Source organism: Equus quagga, chromosome 5, assembly GCF_021613505.1.
Source record: "Equus quagga isolate Etosha38 chromosome 5, UCLA_HA_Equagga_1.0, whole genome shotgun sequence".
Classification (NCBI taxonomy): Eukaryota; Metazoa; Chordata; class Mammalia; order Perissodactyla; family Equidae; genus Equus; species Equus quagga.
This window is the reverse complement of record NC_060271.1, coordinates 40,613,214-40,627,166: the sequence shown is the minus strand read 5'-3', so window position 1 is coordinate 40,627,166 and position 13,953 is coordinate 40,613,214. Positions and strand designations below refer to the sequence as shown.

The window sequence follows — 13,953 nt, the reverse complement described above, 5'->3', positions numbered from 1 at the left end:
CACCAACAAAGCCAAGAGAAGGAGGGCAGGTGAAACCTTAGACAAAGTGTCCAGGTTAAGTCTCACTGAGAAGGTGACTTTTGTGTCAAAACCTAAAGAAAGTGCGAGAATGAGCTACCTGGTGTGTACAGTAAGTGGAGAGGTTTATTTGCTGTTGGTATAGTGTCTGCCGCCTGAGCAGGCTGAGCTCCTTGAGAACGCAGGCTGCCACGGCCCTGCCTGGCACAGAACCGGAGCTCAGATAAAAAAAGTACATGTGTGTTGTGTGTGTGTTGTGTGTGTGTGTGTGTGTGTGTGTGTGTGTTGACCGACCAAATGAATCCCTATGCAGGTTGACATCAGGCAGAGCCGGGTTTAATTTCCAGCTCAGCCACCTTCCTGCTGTGGAACCTGGGGCAAGCTCCTTCACCTCTCTGAGCCTCAGTTTCCTCATTGGTGAAATAGAGGGCATCCCACCAGGGGGCCGTGGGATATATATGAGATGGCATATAGAATGTGCCTGGATTGTCTTGGTTACAGGCCACCATTTTATCAGAAAGAGACAGAAGCTCTGCCCTAGAGTAGCCCCCGGATTGGGTCTGTGAAGCCAGAGACCTGGGCTCCCCATCCCATGTCCATCACCTCTGTCCGAAGAGACCTTGGACTCCCCACAGCTGACCCCACAGATCCCACCACCACCACCACCATCTGCCGTCGGGAAGTGGGCAGAGGAAGGCGCACTATGCCAGGAGTCCAGAGCCCAGAGTTCTGCTTCTGGCTGCATCATTGCCTCCCTTGGACCCTGGGCAGGTCACACCCTTTTCTGGACAGTGGTCCCTAAGAGAAGGAAAACAAACAAGATGGGCCCTACGATTGCCCCAGCTGACTGCCTGGAGCGTTTCCAGCCTGCAGCAGAGAGCGGGGGAACAACTAGCAAGCAGCGGAGCCAAGCCTCAGTCTTAACCAGCACTGATCTGCTTCCCCCAGCGCCCAGCCAGCCTTGGCCCAGCGGCTCCCCTGGAAAGAGATGGGAGGCAAGAGACCCAGGTGCAAGTCTTACCACTGTTACTTCCTGGCCATGTGACCCCAGACGGTCAGAATCGGAGGTGCTGCCTACAGGTAGGCCCTTCCTCTGTTCTTGTCATTCAGGCTAATGTCACCTCCCAGAGCCCTTCTCTGGCCCCATCCCCATGGAAGCCCCCGATCACTATCCCAGCTCCTTGTTCTATTGTCCTCTTAGGGCTTATCACTACCTGCTTCCCCTTTCCTCATTGCCTCCTGCTTCCCACCAGACTGGACCCTCTGCGATGGCAGCGCTTGTGTCCGTCCTATCCATCACCCTGTCTCCAGCACCTAGGACAGTGTTCGGCAGAAAATAGGTGCTCAGAAAATACTTGTTAAATGGATAAAGCCAAAGAACCCTCAGCAATCATTCAATCCGATGCCCCACCTTCCCCCATTGCACAGATGGGGGGGGGGGGTGGCGTGGGCTGAAGACCACATAGCGGGAGGGGCTTGCCAAGGGTCACATAGGAAGTTTGAGGCAAAACCAGGCTTGAACTCCAGGCTCGTTGCCCTGCTGCACACTGCTCCTCTCTGAGCCTCAGTTTCCACATCAAGACAATGGGGAGAGTGTCCTCCATCCTCGTGGTGGGTTGTCAGGGTCTCCTGGGGCACAGGCGCTGGCTCCAATGGGCTGAGCCTGGGAGGTGGCAGGGATGATCTCTTCAGAGTCACCAAGCTGGAGGCCTACCAAGGGGAAGGTGTCTGAGCCTCAGAAGACCCGATGTCCTAGGACACAGCACTTGGCACAGAGCAGAGCTGCAGCCAGTGGCGCCATTACTGTTACTATTGCCCTGTCTACCCTCGGGGTTGTTCTGAGGCTCAAATGCAACACTGCATGTGAAAGTGCTTTGTTCTTTGTGAATCAACAGCACAGTGCAAATGGTGAGGGGGCCCTGTTTTACTGTTATGACCAATAATAACGATACCACGAAGTTGCATTTTCATGGACTTCCATCCAAAGTGTATAAAGGGTATAAAGAAGATGGTGTAACCCATCCTCACTGACAAACAGCCCTGAGAGGAGGAAAGCAGGGGGGACTCTGATCATCCAGGACCCGGAGAAGCGGGGCGACTCATCCAAGGGCTCATGGCCAGTGGCCTAGGTGTACCCACCTCAGCTGCCCCCAGGACTCAGGGAGCCCTCCCTCACCTGGTCTGGGTCTGCTGGCCAAAATCCAGCCCAAGTACTCCAGAGCTTGGCTGACTCTTTCAAGGCAGGCCCCAGGGGAGCCCCCAGCCCCTGGAGAGAAGGACAAGTCAAGGGCAGACGTGGCTGCTTTGGGTCTGAAGCTGTTGAATTCATGGTGCCCAGTCAGCCATTAGCCAGCCCCTGGGGACAGACAGTCAGAGCATTAAAAGGGGCTCAGCCCACAGGAGCCGCGCGGCTGTTACATTCCCAGCCCCAAACCCTCCCTCTGCAGGCCCTAGACAGGCAGCTGAGCCGGGCCTGCCCACCTTCTGTCCTCTCTCCTGAGGCCCAGCCTGTGCCCACGTGAGAGTTGACTGGAGGTGCCAACGCTGGGGAGCCCAGGGGGCAGCAGAGGGGCCTGGAGTCAGCTTGCACTAAGGTCAATAAATGCAGCCTTTCCTGAGCCCCTCTGAGCCTGGCCCTGTGCCCAGAACCCGGGGCTAGAGGGAAGAGGCAGGCCTTTGCCCTCAGCGGGCTCACAATCAGTCTGATTGTGGAGCAAGACAGATAACAAGGCCACTGTGACACCACGTGCCATTCCAGAGGAGGTGGCTGGTCAGGGATGCATCTGGAGGAGTAGACCCACTGTGCTGGCCAGAAGGACAAACAGAGATGCTAAGGGTAAGGAGAGGAGAAAGGGGATCCCAGGAAAAGCAGTTTCCTCCTCTATAAAATGAATAAGAGCGCCCATCTCAAAAAGCTGTCGTGAGTTTTACAAAGAGAAGGGAGGGGAAAGCTCTTTTTCAACTGTGAATCACAGGGCCTGAGTGAGGAAGTATTATTTAGGCCCCTAATATAGACAGGGGTCTGAGGTCCCCAGGTTCCTCCGTCAGACCCCCCAGGCCCTGCGTCCCTGAGCAGTTCCCAGGACTCATGTTGCCATGACTCATGCTGTTGTCCACACAGAGAGTCCAGGCCCTGAAGGAGTCCTCTAGGTCACAAGGCCCACCCTGGACCCAGGCTAGCTACTAGGCAGAGGACAACTCCCACCTGAGCCCCCCACGACAGACTGGGATCTGAGCCCTCTGCCCTAAAGTCCCAACTTTGTCCAGCACTCAATCCTCCCCATTCGAGGCCTTTGACTTCTTTCCCTGTTTCCATCCTTATCTTGATCGTCACACTTGACATGTAAAACTGAATTGTGACGTTGAGCCCCCTTATAGGCATGATTAATATCTACTACCTTCCTGCCTTGAGCTACACTGAGGGAAATACTCCTTTCGGTTTCATTCAGCCGTCACCATGACGACCATCATCAGGATCACCATCCTTGATCACTGTGGTCACCACCATTACCATCACCACCATCGCTAGCTTTACCACAGACACCAACCTGTGCACTATCATCACCACCACCACCACAACCACCGCCATCATCACCATCACCTACCACAACCACCACCACCACCCCCACCACCATCACCACCACCACCACAACCATTGCCACCATCACCACCACCACAACCACTATCACCTACCACAACCACCACCACCACCACTACCACCACCATCACCACCACCACCACAACCATCGCCATCATCACCACTATCACCACAACTACCACTACTGCCACCACCATCACCATCACCACCACAACCATCATCATCATCAACATCATGATCACTACCACCATGATCCACTACCACCAGCACAACCGCCACTACCATCATCACTGCCACTACCATCACCATCACCACCACCACCACCATGATCACCATCACCACAACCTCCACCACCACCATGATCATTACCATCATCACCATAATCACTACCATTATTATCCTTACCAACGTCCACATCACCATCTGCCATACCATCTGCATTTCCTCATCATCATCACCCTCCCCTTCTTCCTCCTCATCTTTCTCAGTCATGATCACCATCTTCATCATCCTTAAACAGCTCATTTACTGCCATCTTGTCATCTTACATTACCAACAGAAGAAACTTTTCTAAGCCCATTTTTCCCCCAGGGAACAAATTGTCATAGGCCTGATCCTGCTGCCCGGGGTTTCTAAATCTAAGACCAAGGCTGCTGTCAGGGACAGGCATGTGCCTGGTGGTTTACGAGTCCTTCCTTCCCTTCCACTCCTGTGGAAGCCCCTGAACTCCAGGCAGACCAAAATCTTACAGCTCCCCCGTGGGCTGTGTTCTTGTAGCCTGTATGCCCCCGCTGTCTTTCCTTTGCTTGGAATGTTTTTCTCCTTGACACCTCCACGGTGATGACTAAAGTCCAGAACCAGCCTCTCCAGGAAGTATTTCACCCTAAGTCTGGGCCGAGAGCCCTTGCTCTGCTCCCTGGACCTGTTCTGCTCACTTGAGTCAGGAGCCTTGACACCTCGTGGTTCCCTTGTCTTACTGCTTTTCTGTCTGCCCTACTAGATGGTGAGCGCCTTGGGGGCAGGCCTGAGTCCTCTGCAGCTTTATACCCCTGGGACAGATTCTGGCTCAGAGTAGGAGCTCAAGAAATATTTATTGAATAAATGAATGTTTGTGAAATAAACATGTATTAAATGTTGCAAATCATGAATCAGAGAGCTTTTGGCAGGGTGGGGGAAATGTTCTATACTCCTCAGGGTGGGGCCAAGAAGGGGAGAAAATGGGGAGCAGATTGTGGAGGGAAATTGGGTGGGGGGGCTTGGAAAAACTTCCCTGGAGTGGGGAGGCCTGACTCAGATGCATTCGGTCAGCTGGAGCCCTCCCAGACCATAGCCTCCAGGCTGGGTGTTTGGGGAAGTGGGGTCAGGGGTTCAACTGCCCACCAGCCTGGCCCTGTCCGCTGGGACCCTCAGCCTGGGGGAGGTGGAGGAGGAGGCGGGCTGGCCCCCTTTGCAGCCACGCGCACCGTGGCCTCCACTCGACCCCTTTAAGACAGCCCGGGCGGCTTCCCTTTGCTTGTTGAAACTGTTCAGTTTTCGGACAGGACAGAGGAGGGGGGCGGGGGGAGGTCACACCTGTTGTGGAACTTGAGAGAAGGCTTATTTATAAATGTTCAGGGCTCGGGATTCTTGCGGAGCTGATGTCCGGAGGGGAAGGTCACCAAAATGCTTGTTTATAAAAGCAACAGCAACTGGGAACACCATAAACGGGCTAAACGATGAAATTAACAAGCTACCCGAGGCGGGGCACAGCAGGGCACGGCAGGGCCTCCGCTGGCCGGGGCGCCACCGCTGGGCAGAGCCCCAGGCCAGCCTCCAAGCCAGGTCCCTCCCCTGCCTCAGCCACCCTGCCTGCCCCCCAAGGCCTTGCCTGGCTCGGGTGCTACCCCCACCCTACGCCTGCCCTTGCCCCATTGACACCCAGGACACACGGCCCACGCGCCTGAGTCTCCTCCAGGGCACAGTCCTTGCTATGCCACTCCGGAAAGGGCTGTCCCTTCACCACCTCAAGGTGGGCACTTCTGGGCCCCACCTTCCCTGAGCCCACCAAATGTGCCACGTTGGTGCCAAATTGGGAGTGGGTTTTTTAGGCTCATCCAAGCTGGACACGGCCCTCCAGGCTGTCCTGCCCTATCCGGGTGGGCCTGGGGACCCCCTGGAAGTGGCAGAGGACAGGCATTTCCCCCATGCTCACCCCCTCCCGGGACTGTCTGTCCAATTCCCAGTTTCAGGAAAGCTGTGTTTTCCTTGGGTGACTGATGGCTGGACAGGTGGCTTCTGGGTTAGAGAGTGTCAAGTGAACAGCAGCCGGGAGAAGTGGCCCTTTTACGGCTCACTTTCGCTGCCTGCCTGGTCCTCGGCTGCTGACAGCTCCCTGGCCTCCCCTGGTGAGGGCATGTGTCAGGCTGCCCACCCATCCCAGCCCTGCAGCCCACCAGCCAGACCATCTGCACACAGAGTCCTGGCCAAGGGGGCGTGGGGACAGCTGAGGGGGAGACCGAGCCCTGCCCTCCTGTGCATCATCACACACTTACACATATGCACACAGTGCACTTGTGACCACAGACACTCGGGAACAGTCACATGAGGAGGACACGCGGTCTCTTGGATGTAAAACACCTGCCCCCACCACCCAATTTTCCAATGAATTCAGCAAGTGTTGGCCGAACTACTCCGTGTCTAGCATCGTGCTCAGACAGTCCTAGACCCAACACACATTGACCCGGCCCAAGGCTCGCTCCTTCTCCCAGGCTGCCTTGCACACACACACAGGCTCCCCGCTGGCCTCCTGCTCTGGCTCTTTGCCTCAGTAACCCTCAGTGTGTGTCTCAGTCTCTGAGAGACTCCTAATCTCTCTCTCCTTCCTCCTCTCTTTTCTCTGACATCTCTCAGAGTCTTTCTGTCTCTGCATCCGTTTCCCTCATTCTCTTTTCCTCTCTATCTTTTTCTAGATACATCTGTCTCTTTCTGTCTTTCTCTCTTTCTCTCTCTCCTTGCTCTGTCTCAGTGTCGATCTCTCTGTCTCTCCCCACTCCCTCTGGCTCTCTGTGTCTCTCCGGGCTCTCTCTCTGTCACAGAACCCCCACCCTTCCAGCACACGGCCTCCGTAAACTGGAAGGCCCATCCTCCAGCGTCATCGCCGTCAGATCTATTTTCTCCCTCAGCCTCACTACTAGAATTTCTGAGCGGAGCTACGCTGCAGCCTGGCCCGCGCTGTGGGCCCTGTGGGGTGGAGCGAGCAGCAATCTGGGGTCACTAGTGTCCTCATGGCCCGTGAACGACCCACACGCCTCCCCAGCTGGGGGTACAGGCTGGCCTGGCTCAGATACCTCTTGGCATGACCTAGAAGTGGGCTGCCGGCCTCTTGCCACTCTTTGGTGCTGGAGCTGGTGAAGCCCCGTGTGATATCTGAGTGGCCAGGCACCCAGTGGACCATGGCAGTGGGACTGGGGCTGCAGGCCAGGGTACTGCCAAAGTTTCTTCATTGTCATCCTTGGCCACTGCAATGAACTCCCCATGAGTGCCTGGTACCCTACGAAATCAGCTTAGAATGCTGGGCTCTGGCTCTCCTTGCAGGCTGCAGCCTCCGGGGAAGGGATGTCAGGCCTCTGTTTAGACCCTGAGGAGGGATGGCTGAGCTGCCTGGGGAAGCTTCGGTCCCAGGGGCCAGGGGGAGAAGGCTGCAGGGAGGTAAGGGGCTTCAGACACCTTAAGTAGCGTGGGACAGGCGGAGAGTGAAGAGCCCGGGAGGAGACAGTGGGGGCGCTCAGCCTGAAAAGAGCCTCCACCTTACCCCATGCCTGGAGAGCATCCTGGCTCTCCACCAGCCCCTCACCAGCTCCCGAATCCACAGGGAGGCGGGAAAGTTCCAAACCAGACAGAATGGGGATGGGACCCCGGGCAGGGCAGGGCTTGCACCGAGGCCCAGGACAGAGGTAAGGTGGGTCCTAGAGACCACCCCCGCCCCCCTGAACCCCCATCCATATGTCCTCTGCCTCCCACTTTTCTGCATGGGCATCGTTCAATTACACATTCACTCAGCAAATATTCATTGAGCACCCACTGTGTGCCAGGGCTGCTCCAGGGACCCTGACAAACCCATGGTCTAGAAAGAAGGACAGACAGTAAATGAGAAGACAAATAATAGCTTACAAGCTGGGATAAGCTCAGTGAAGGAGGAGATTAGCCTCCTCGGAGAGGAGGTGGTGGAAGGCCTCTCTGCGGAGGTGACATTTCAGCCTCAAGACCCTCCTTCCATCCTGGAAGCACCTCCCTTCCAGGTAGGAAGCCAGGAGTCCCACACTGAACCTCATCGCAGACTGTGGGCAGACCCATAGCAAGTTAACAGTTATAAAAACTTCACCAATAAATTCACTTCTTGAAGACCTACATGTACCAAGCACCTCTGAGTACTATTTCTTTTAATACATAGAACAACCTAGAGGTAGATACTAGTAAAAGAAGACTTTTAAAGATGAGGAAACTGAAGTTCAGAGAGGTTAAGAGGCTTGTTTAATGTCACACAGCTTGTGGGAGGCAGAAGCAGGATTTGTGTGACCCCCGCCTCCCCCACATCCACTTTTCCAGATTCTCCTTCTCTTAGGAGCCGTACCTGGTCTCAGGAAAGAGGGGAGCAGTCTGTGCCCTGGCGGGGCAGGAGGAATTGGGGAAGAAGAGAGTTCTGTTCCTTTTCCAGGGCATCTGGCCCCAGTCAAGCCCTCTAGACTGGAACCCTAGTACCTCTCATCTTCTCCACTACTGTGGACTGCGGACCCCACAGTCCTCCAGATGCTCCCAGCTGGCTGTCACTCCAGCTGCCCCCCAGCCCAGGCCCCCACCCCACAGGCACTCCGGGCAGAGAGGCTGTCCCAGCTCCTCAGCTGCCATTGTCTTCTCCAGACAACCATTAGCATATGTGCAAAGCAATTACCCTTCAGCTCTCCTGGCCCTGGGCTGACATGGCGGTCCCATTCTCAGTGATTTGGGGGAAAGGGGGGTTATTACAATTCACAAAACCTTAAATTAAGGATGAATAACGGAAGCATCACTTGCCACTTCTGAAAGGCTGCCAGCCCAGGCTGGGGTGGGGGTGACGGGTATATTATATTCCACGTTGATAGAGAAACTGATGGATGTGCAGACGATGGCAAAGATGAGAGTTTAGCCGGTACCTGCCCGTGGCACGGACTCTCACGTGCCCAGAGTCTCGCCTGCTGGGTTTGAATAGTCAAACCCCAAATATCTCCTTATGGCTGTAGGATTTGCAAAAGGCAGATGTGGGAATTGACTTAGACTGGAGTGGGGAGGGTGAGTGTGATCAGAGAGTCTGGGGCAGCTGAAGAAGAGCCTGAGGGTTGAAGAGAAGTCAGCAGGTGGAGTGGGAAGGGCGGTGATCCAGGCCAAGGGACCAGCTTGTGCCAATGCCCTGGGGTGGAAGAACGACAGCGCATGGCAGGTAAAGAGCCAGAAAGGCTGTGGAGACAGGAAATGGAGCTGGAGAGGAGGGCGTGGCCCTGGGGAAGTCAGCAGGGGCCACTCCCTGATGACCCTGCTTGGCCAGCTTACAGATTTGGGATTTGATCCTAGGAGTGCGGGAGGAGTGTACAACATAACCGAGCTGCATTTAAACAAGGGCTCTCTGGCCACAGGGCACAGAACAGTCTGCGGTTGGCAGGGGGCTTGGGGGACAGTCCAGGAGGCCCACGCAGTGCTCCAGGAGAGAGATGGTGGCGACTTGGACTAAGGGATGGGGGCGATGGAGGGAAGTGGACAGTCCTGAGGGAATCTTGCAGAAGGATGGATCAGTCATGGTGCTGGTGGGGTGAGGGAGAGGGTGGTGGCAGGAGGGCGTGGGGGATCCAGGGCACATGTAGCTTAGGGAACCTAGATGGGGAAGCGAGGGGGGCAGCTTGGAGGGCAGAGGGAGAGAAAAAGTTCAGGTTTGGATATAAATGTCACAACCTTCCTGTGCCTCAGTTTCCTTAATCCGTAAAGCACTATGGGATGCCTGGCTCCCACGTGGGAGGGTTGCAGCTGAGCTAACTAGCAGATGTAGGAGTCCCGGGGGTGGGGCAGGGGCATAAGGAATACAGAAATCCCCGTGAAGGTGCCAGGTGTTCCCACTCCACTGTCCAGGCTAATGGAGATGACTCAGGAGGGGCAGGACCCCCACCGGCACACAGGGCTGCAGGGAGGAGGCCATGACTCAGTTCTGCTGCTCCCCAGCTTTGTGTCTGTGTGCTTGTCCCTTGACCACCAGGAGTTTAGTTTCCTCAAGAAGGCCTCCTAGGTCTGGTGCCCTTGGAAAAAAGCAAGGCCCACGGCCTACCCCCAGGACAAGGGTGCCTTAGCCCAGGCTCAAGGGGGCTCTGGGGAAGGTCAGATCTGTCCTGCCCACCCCTGCCTGGCTGAGCACGAAGGTGCCACCCACCAGCTGAGCAGCCTCGAGCCAGGCTTTCTCCTTCTCCATCAGAGCTTGGGGTTAAAGGCAGGAGTGCTGAGGCCCTTTCCCTTCCATCCACTGCCTCTCCTGTACCTCGGGCTGGGCCCTCTTCCTCCCACAGCTCTGGGGTCCTGTGCCCCGAAGAGCTTCCTTCCTCCTTCCACACGCCTCCCAGTGCCTCCCAGGATTGCAACTTGGCGGAACCGAGCAGGGAGAAGCAGCAGCTTCAAGGTCAGTGGGGCTGAGCTCTTGGTCAGGGGGAAGTGGGGCGGAGAAACCCCCATCCCCCCCACAGGGGCAGGGAGTAGAGAGAGCTCCCTCCAGAGCCGGGTGACCCTGGGCTGCAGAGGAGTGGGGGGAAGAAGGAGAGAGCAGCCCCCTTCCCCCAGCCAGGAGCCCTGGGCCGTTGCTGCTCGTATATCTGTCCCTGGATAATGTATATCCAGCTTATGGAAAATATTCATAATGCTCCTTACACCGAACTGGCCCCCTTCCATAGTGCGTGATCTAAAATTAAATCCATTTCAAATATACAGTAGATCGAGTCAAGCTAATATAAATGAAACATGATTAATAGGCAGAACGCTGTCCTCCTTCGCAGGGACGAGGAGGCAGGGCTGGGGCCACTCTGCCTCCCCCTCCCCACAGCCCCCAGACTCCCCAAGGCCTCTGAGCCCCAGTCCTCATCCCAAACTCCCCTCCCCCTGCACCTGAAATGTGGACCAACCTTGGAATTTGCCCAAATCCTGCCAGGCCATTAGAGCAGAGCGGTTAAGAGAGTGGACTTTGTTGCCTGGAGAGAGCCGAGACCTTGAGCACATGACTTCGCCTCTCTGAGCCTCAGTTTTCTGACCTATACAATGGGATATTAACAGCCCCTTCCTCGTAGGGCTGTCGTGAGTGTTAGGTGAGATCCTAACGCAGGTAAAACACCCCGATAAAGAGAGCGAGCATTGTTATGCCACCCCCCAAGTTCTGCTCCCTTGGTCCCGGATGGGAGTCCGGATCTGTGCCCCCCGCCCCCACCCGGGCCCCCTGATCAGCACAGAACAAGGGCCAGCCAGAATTCCTGCCATTGCAGGGATACGCTGGGTGGGTTATTTTTAGTTCGTTGGCAAGTGACTGTTACTGACCAAATGTTCCCACCACCGGGGACAGACTCTGCTAAGAGGACACTTGTGTGCTGAACGCAGGGCGGGGAGGGGTGTTTATGGCCTGTCCCCAAGGACTCCACGTGTGTCCCTTTTGCACACGCGTTTGGACACAGGTTCTGAGGCCATTGGCGGAGGAGGGAGCAGAAGGGCCGGGTGGATTCAGGAAGCAGGCTCACCTAGCCTTTCTCTCTTTCCCAACTGGGCACGAGGGTGCCTGGCACTAAGGACGCTCCTCAGCGTGGAACGAGAAACAATGTCACCCTCAGAGAGGAGTGTACCTCTCAGCCCACTGGCCAGCACTCCATGTTCCTCCCTTTAGGAAAGACCCAGCTTCCACTGGCCTAGTGTGTGTGCACACACGTGTGCCTTCTGGTCATTGCTCCAGGTACAGTATGCCCCTTCCTACCCGCCTGGGCCCCTGCCCCCGACTCCATATTCTGGGGTCTTTCAGCCCCACACCATAATCCCCATCGCGGGTGATCTTCTGAACTTCCTGGTGTACTTGCCCCAATTGGGGAACCCCGCCTTCTGTGCAAGCCCCTGAGAGTCCCAGGGTGTCGTCATCCGATCATCACCCTGTGCCATTTCTTTCTCTTTCTCCCCGAAGGGTGGGAGGGGGCTAGCCCCGCAGCGTGGGAGGGGGTGCTGCTGGCTTTTTCCTTGTCATTGGCCATTTGCCGCCTGCTTCACCAGGCGTGTTTTGAGCATGTTTGCATAAAGTGGATGCAGGCTGCAATTCCGTGATGAATTCTATGAATACTAATCCGATACTACCCTTGACCTTGGGGTCATCGAAAGATCAAAACCAAACCATTTAATATTTTCCTTTTGCAGATCAATAGAAGCATAAATTCCCCCTCAATGACAAGTATAATTTCAAACAGATCTATAGAAGGCATGCATGCATTTCCAGCCGGAGACACTCGCTGCCTGCTTCGCCTTTTGGGGAGCAGACGAGGAGTTTCTTGCCTTTTCTACCATTGAATTTCTTTTTGCCTTTTTTTATGGCTCTGAAATGCTATTTTCAGCAGCTGCTGTCATATAAATATCTCTTGTTTTTCTTCTCCTCTTTCCCTCCTGGTGAAAAGGGCAGGGGACCTATTGAAAATTCCGCTTTATCTCTTTCAGTCGGGTTCAAGTACAGGTCGAATAATCGATCCCTCCTCCTTTTCTTTTTAAAGTTTCCTGTCGTTCTTTTGGCCGGATCAGCAGCGGAGAGGAATCAGAGGGCAGCGCTCTTTCTGCAGATGCTCTCGGAGTGTCTGTGTGGCTGTGTTTGTGTGCGTGTTTGCGTGCGATCTGCAATTGGGTGGGGGGTATGAGTGTGTGTGCACGCATGTGTGTGTGTACACCTTTGTGCATATGACAGTAAACGCTCATTCTTGTTCAAATTCTCACCCAGAACACGAGGAGGGAAGAAACAGAAAATCATCAAAGAGGAAAAGTTAACGGCTGGAGAGGGCATTGTTAACCCTTATGGCTTGGCTCACCTGGCTTTCCACCCTGCAGCTCCGCGTGCACCCGCCAAAGCGGCTGAGTCTTTTTATGACTACAACTCCAAGAAGGGAAAAAAGACGCAAAAAGAAGAGGTGGGAAAAAACCAAACCAGGAGGCGGAGGAGAAAAAAGCAAAAGAAAAGAGAAAGAGAATTAAACCATTAATCTGCCTGGATTTTCCACTTCACAGAGTAATCAGTTTGGAAGTGACTGAAATAAAGTGGAATGTACGATTCCCACCATCTCCTCCCTCCAGTCCACATATCTTATTTACAGAAAAACGGGGAGCCAGAGAGGCGGCCTCCTTGCCCCCCACAAAGGCCTCCAGTGTCCGCTCGAGACGAGGACAAGGACCCCAGCCCTCAGCCGCAGCAGTCCGATGCCTCGACACCCGGGCGACGGCCGCCCTGAGCTGGAGGTGCAAAGCCAAGATGATTTAATTTATAGAAAGGACAAGGATGTCGTGTAGCAGATTTAATCATCGGAGAGTTTAAAAAAAAATAAGGACCGGGCTAATGTCGTAATTTACATTTCAGGATAATAAAGAGAGAAAGACAGACAAGGAAGGGCCCTAGCCAGCGAGGGAGTGAGGAGGGGAGGCCGACCAGGGGGCCGAGGGAGCCCAATATATTTGCCTGAAACACCAATAAATTTAAAAACAAACCCAGAAAGCTAAAGACAGCCCCTGGAAAGTGCTGGGAAAATGGACCATCGATTTTAGACTTGATCTGCATTTTGTATTTTAATAATGCTCTCTCTGTCTTTCCTTTTCTCTCTCTCCCTCTCTTACTCTCTCTCTCTTTTGCAAAATATAAAAGCTGATCTGATAAATATTAATTTGAACCATCATAATGTATTTGAAAATTCCAGCTAAAATGTCACCACATGGAACATTAATGTAATATTTCAAGGCCCTGAGAGCAATACTCATATTGATTGCATTTATTTCACTCCAGGGAGGAGAGATAATTCTTCAATGTGGGACACATCTGGGAGCCAAGGAGGCAGGGGCTGAGGGGAGAAATGCGAAATTATATATGGTCATAAAAAATACAAAACAGAAAATCCTCCCCAAAACTCCCCTCTCCCGTGGCGCCCCACACCCAAACTTGGCTTTTTAATTTCCCAGCATTACGTGGGGCAGTGGGAGGCAGAAGCTCGGGTGCCTTTGGGCAAAAGGCAAAAGCTCTTGTGTGTGCCTCTGGGATGGTGGTTGCAGGATTCAGCCGCCTCCCCCTGGGCCCCTCT

At 54.6% G+C, this 13,953-nt stretch overlaps 1 long non-coding RNA gene across 1 annotated transcript; it reads left to right on the top strand.

The window, feature by feature from the left end:
- Window positions 1-10,056: 10,056 nt before the first annotated feature.
- Window positions 10,057-12,947, top strand: LOC124239085 (uncharacterized). Its single transcript, XR_006888523.1, has 3 exons — window positions 10,057-10,286; window positions 10,809-11,594; window positions 12,612-12,947. It is a non-coding gene; the product is annotated as an uncharacterized LOC124239085 (long non-coding RNA).
- Window positions 12,948-13,953: the final 1,006 nt, after the last annotated feature.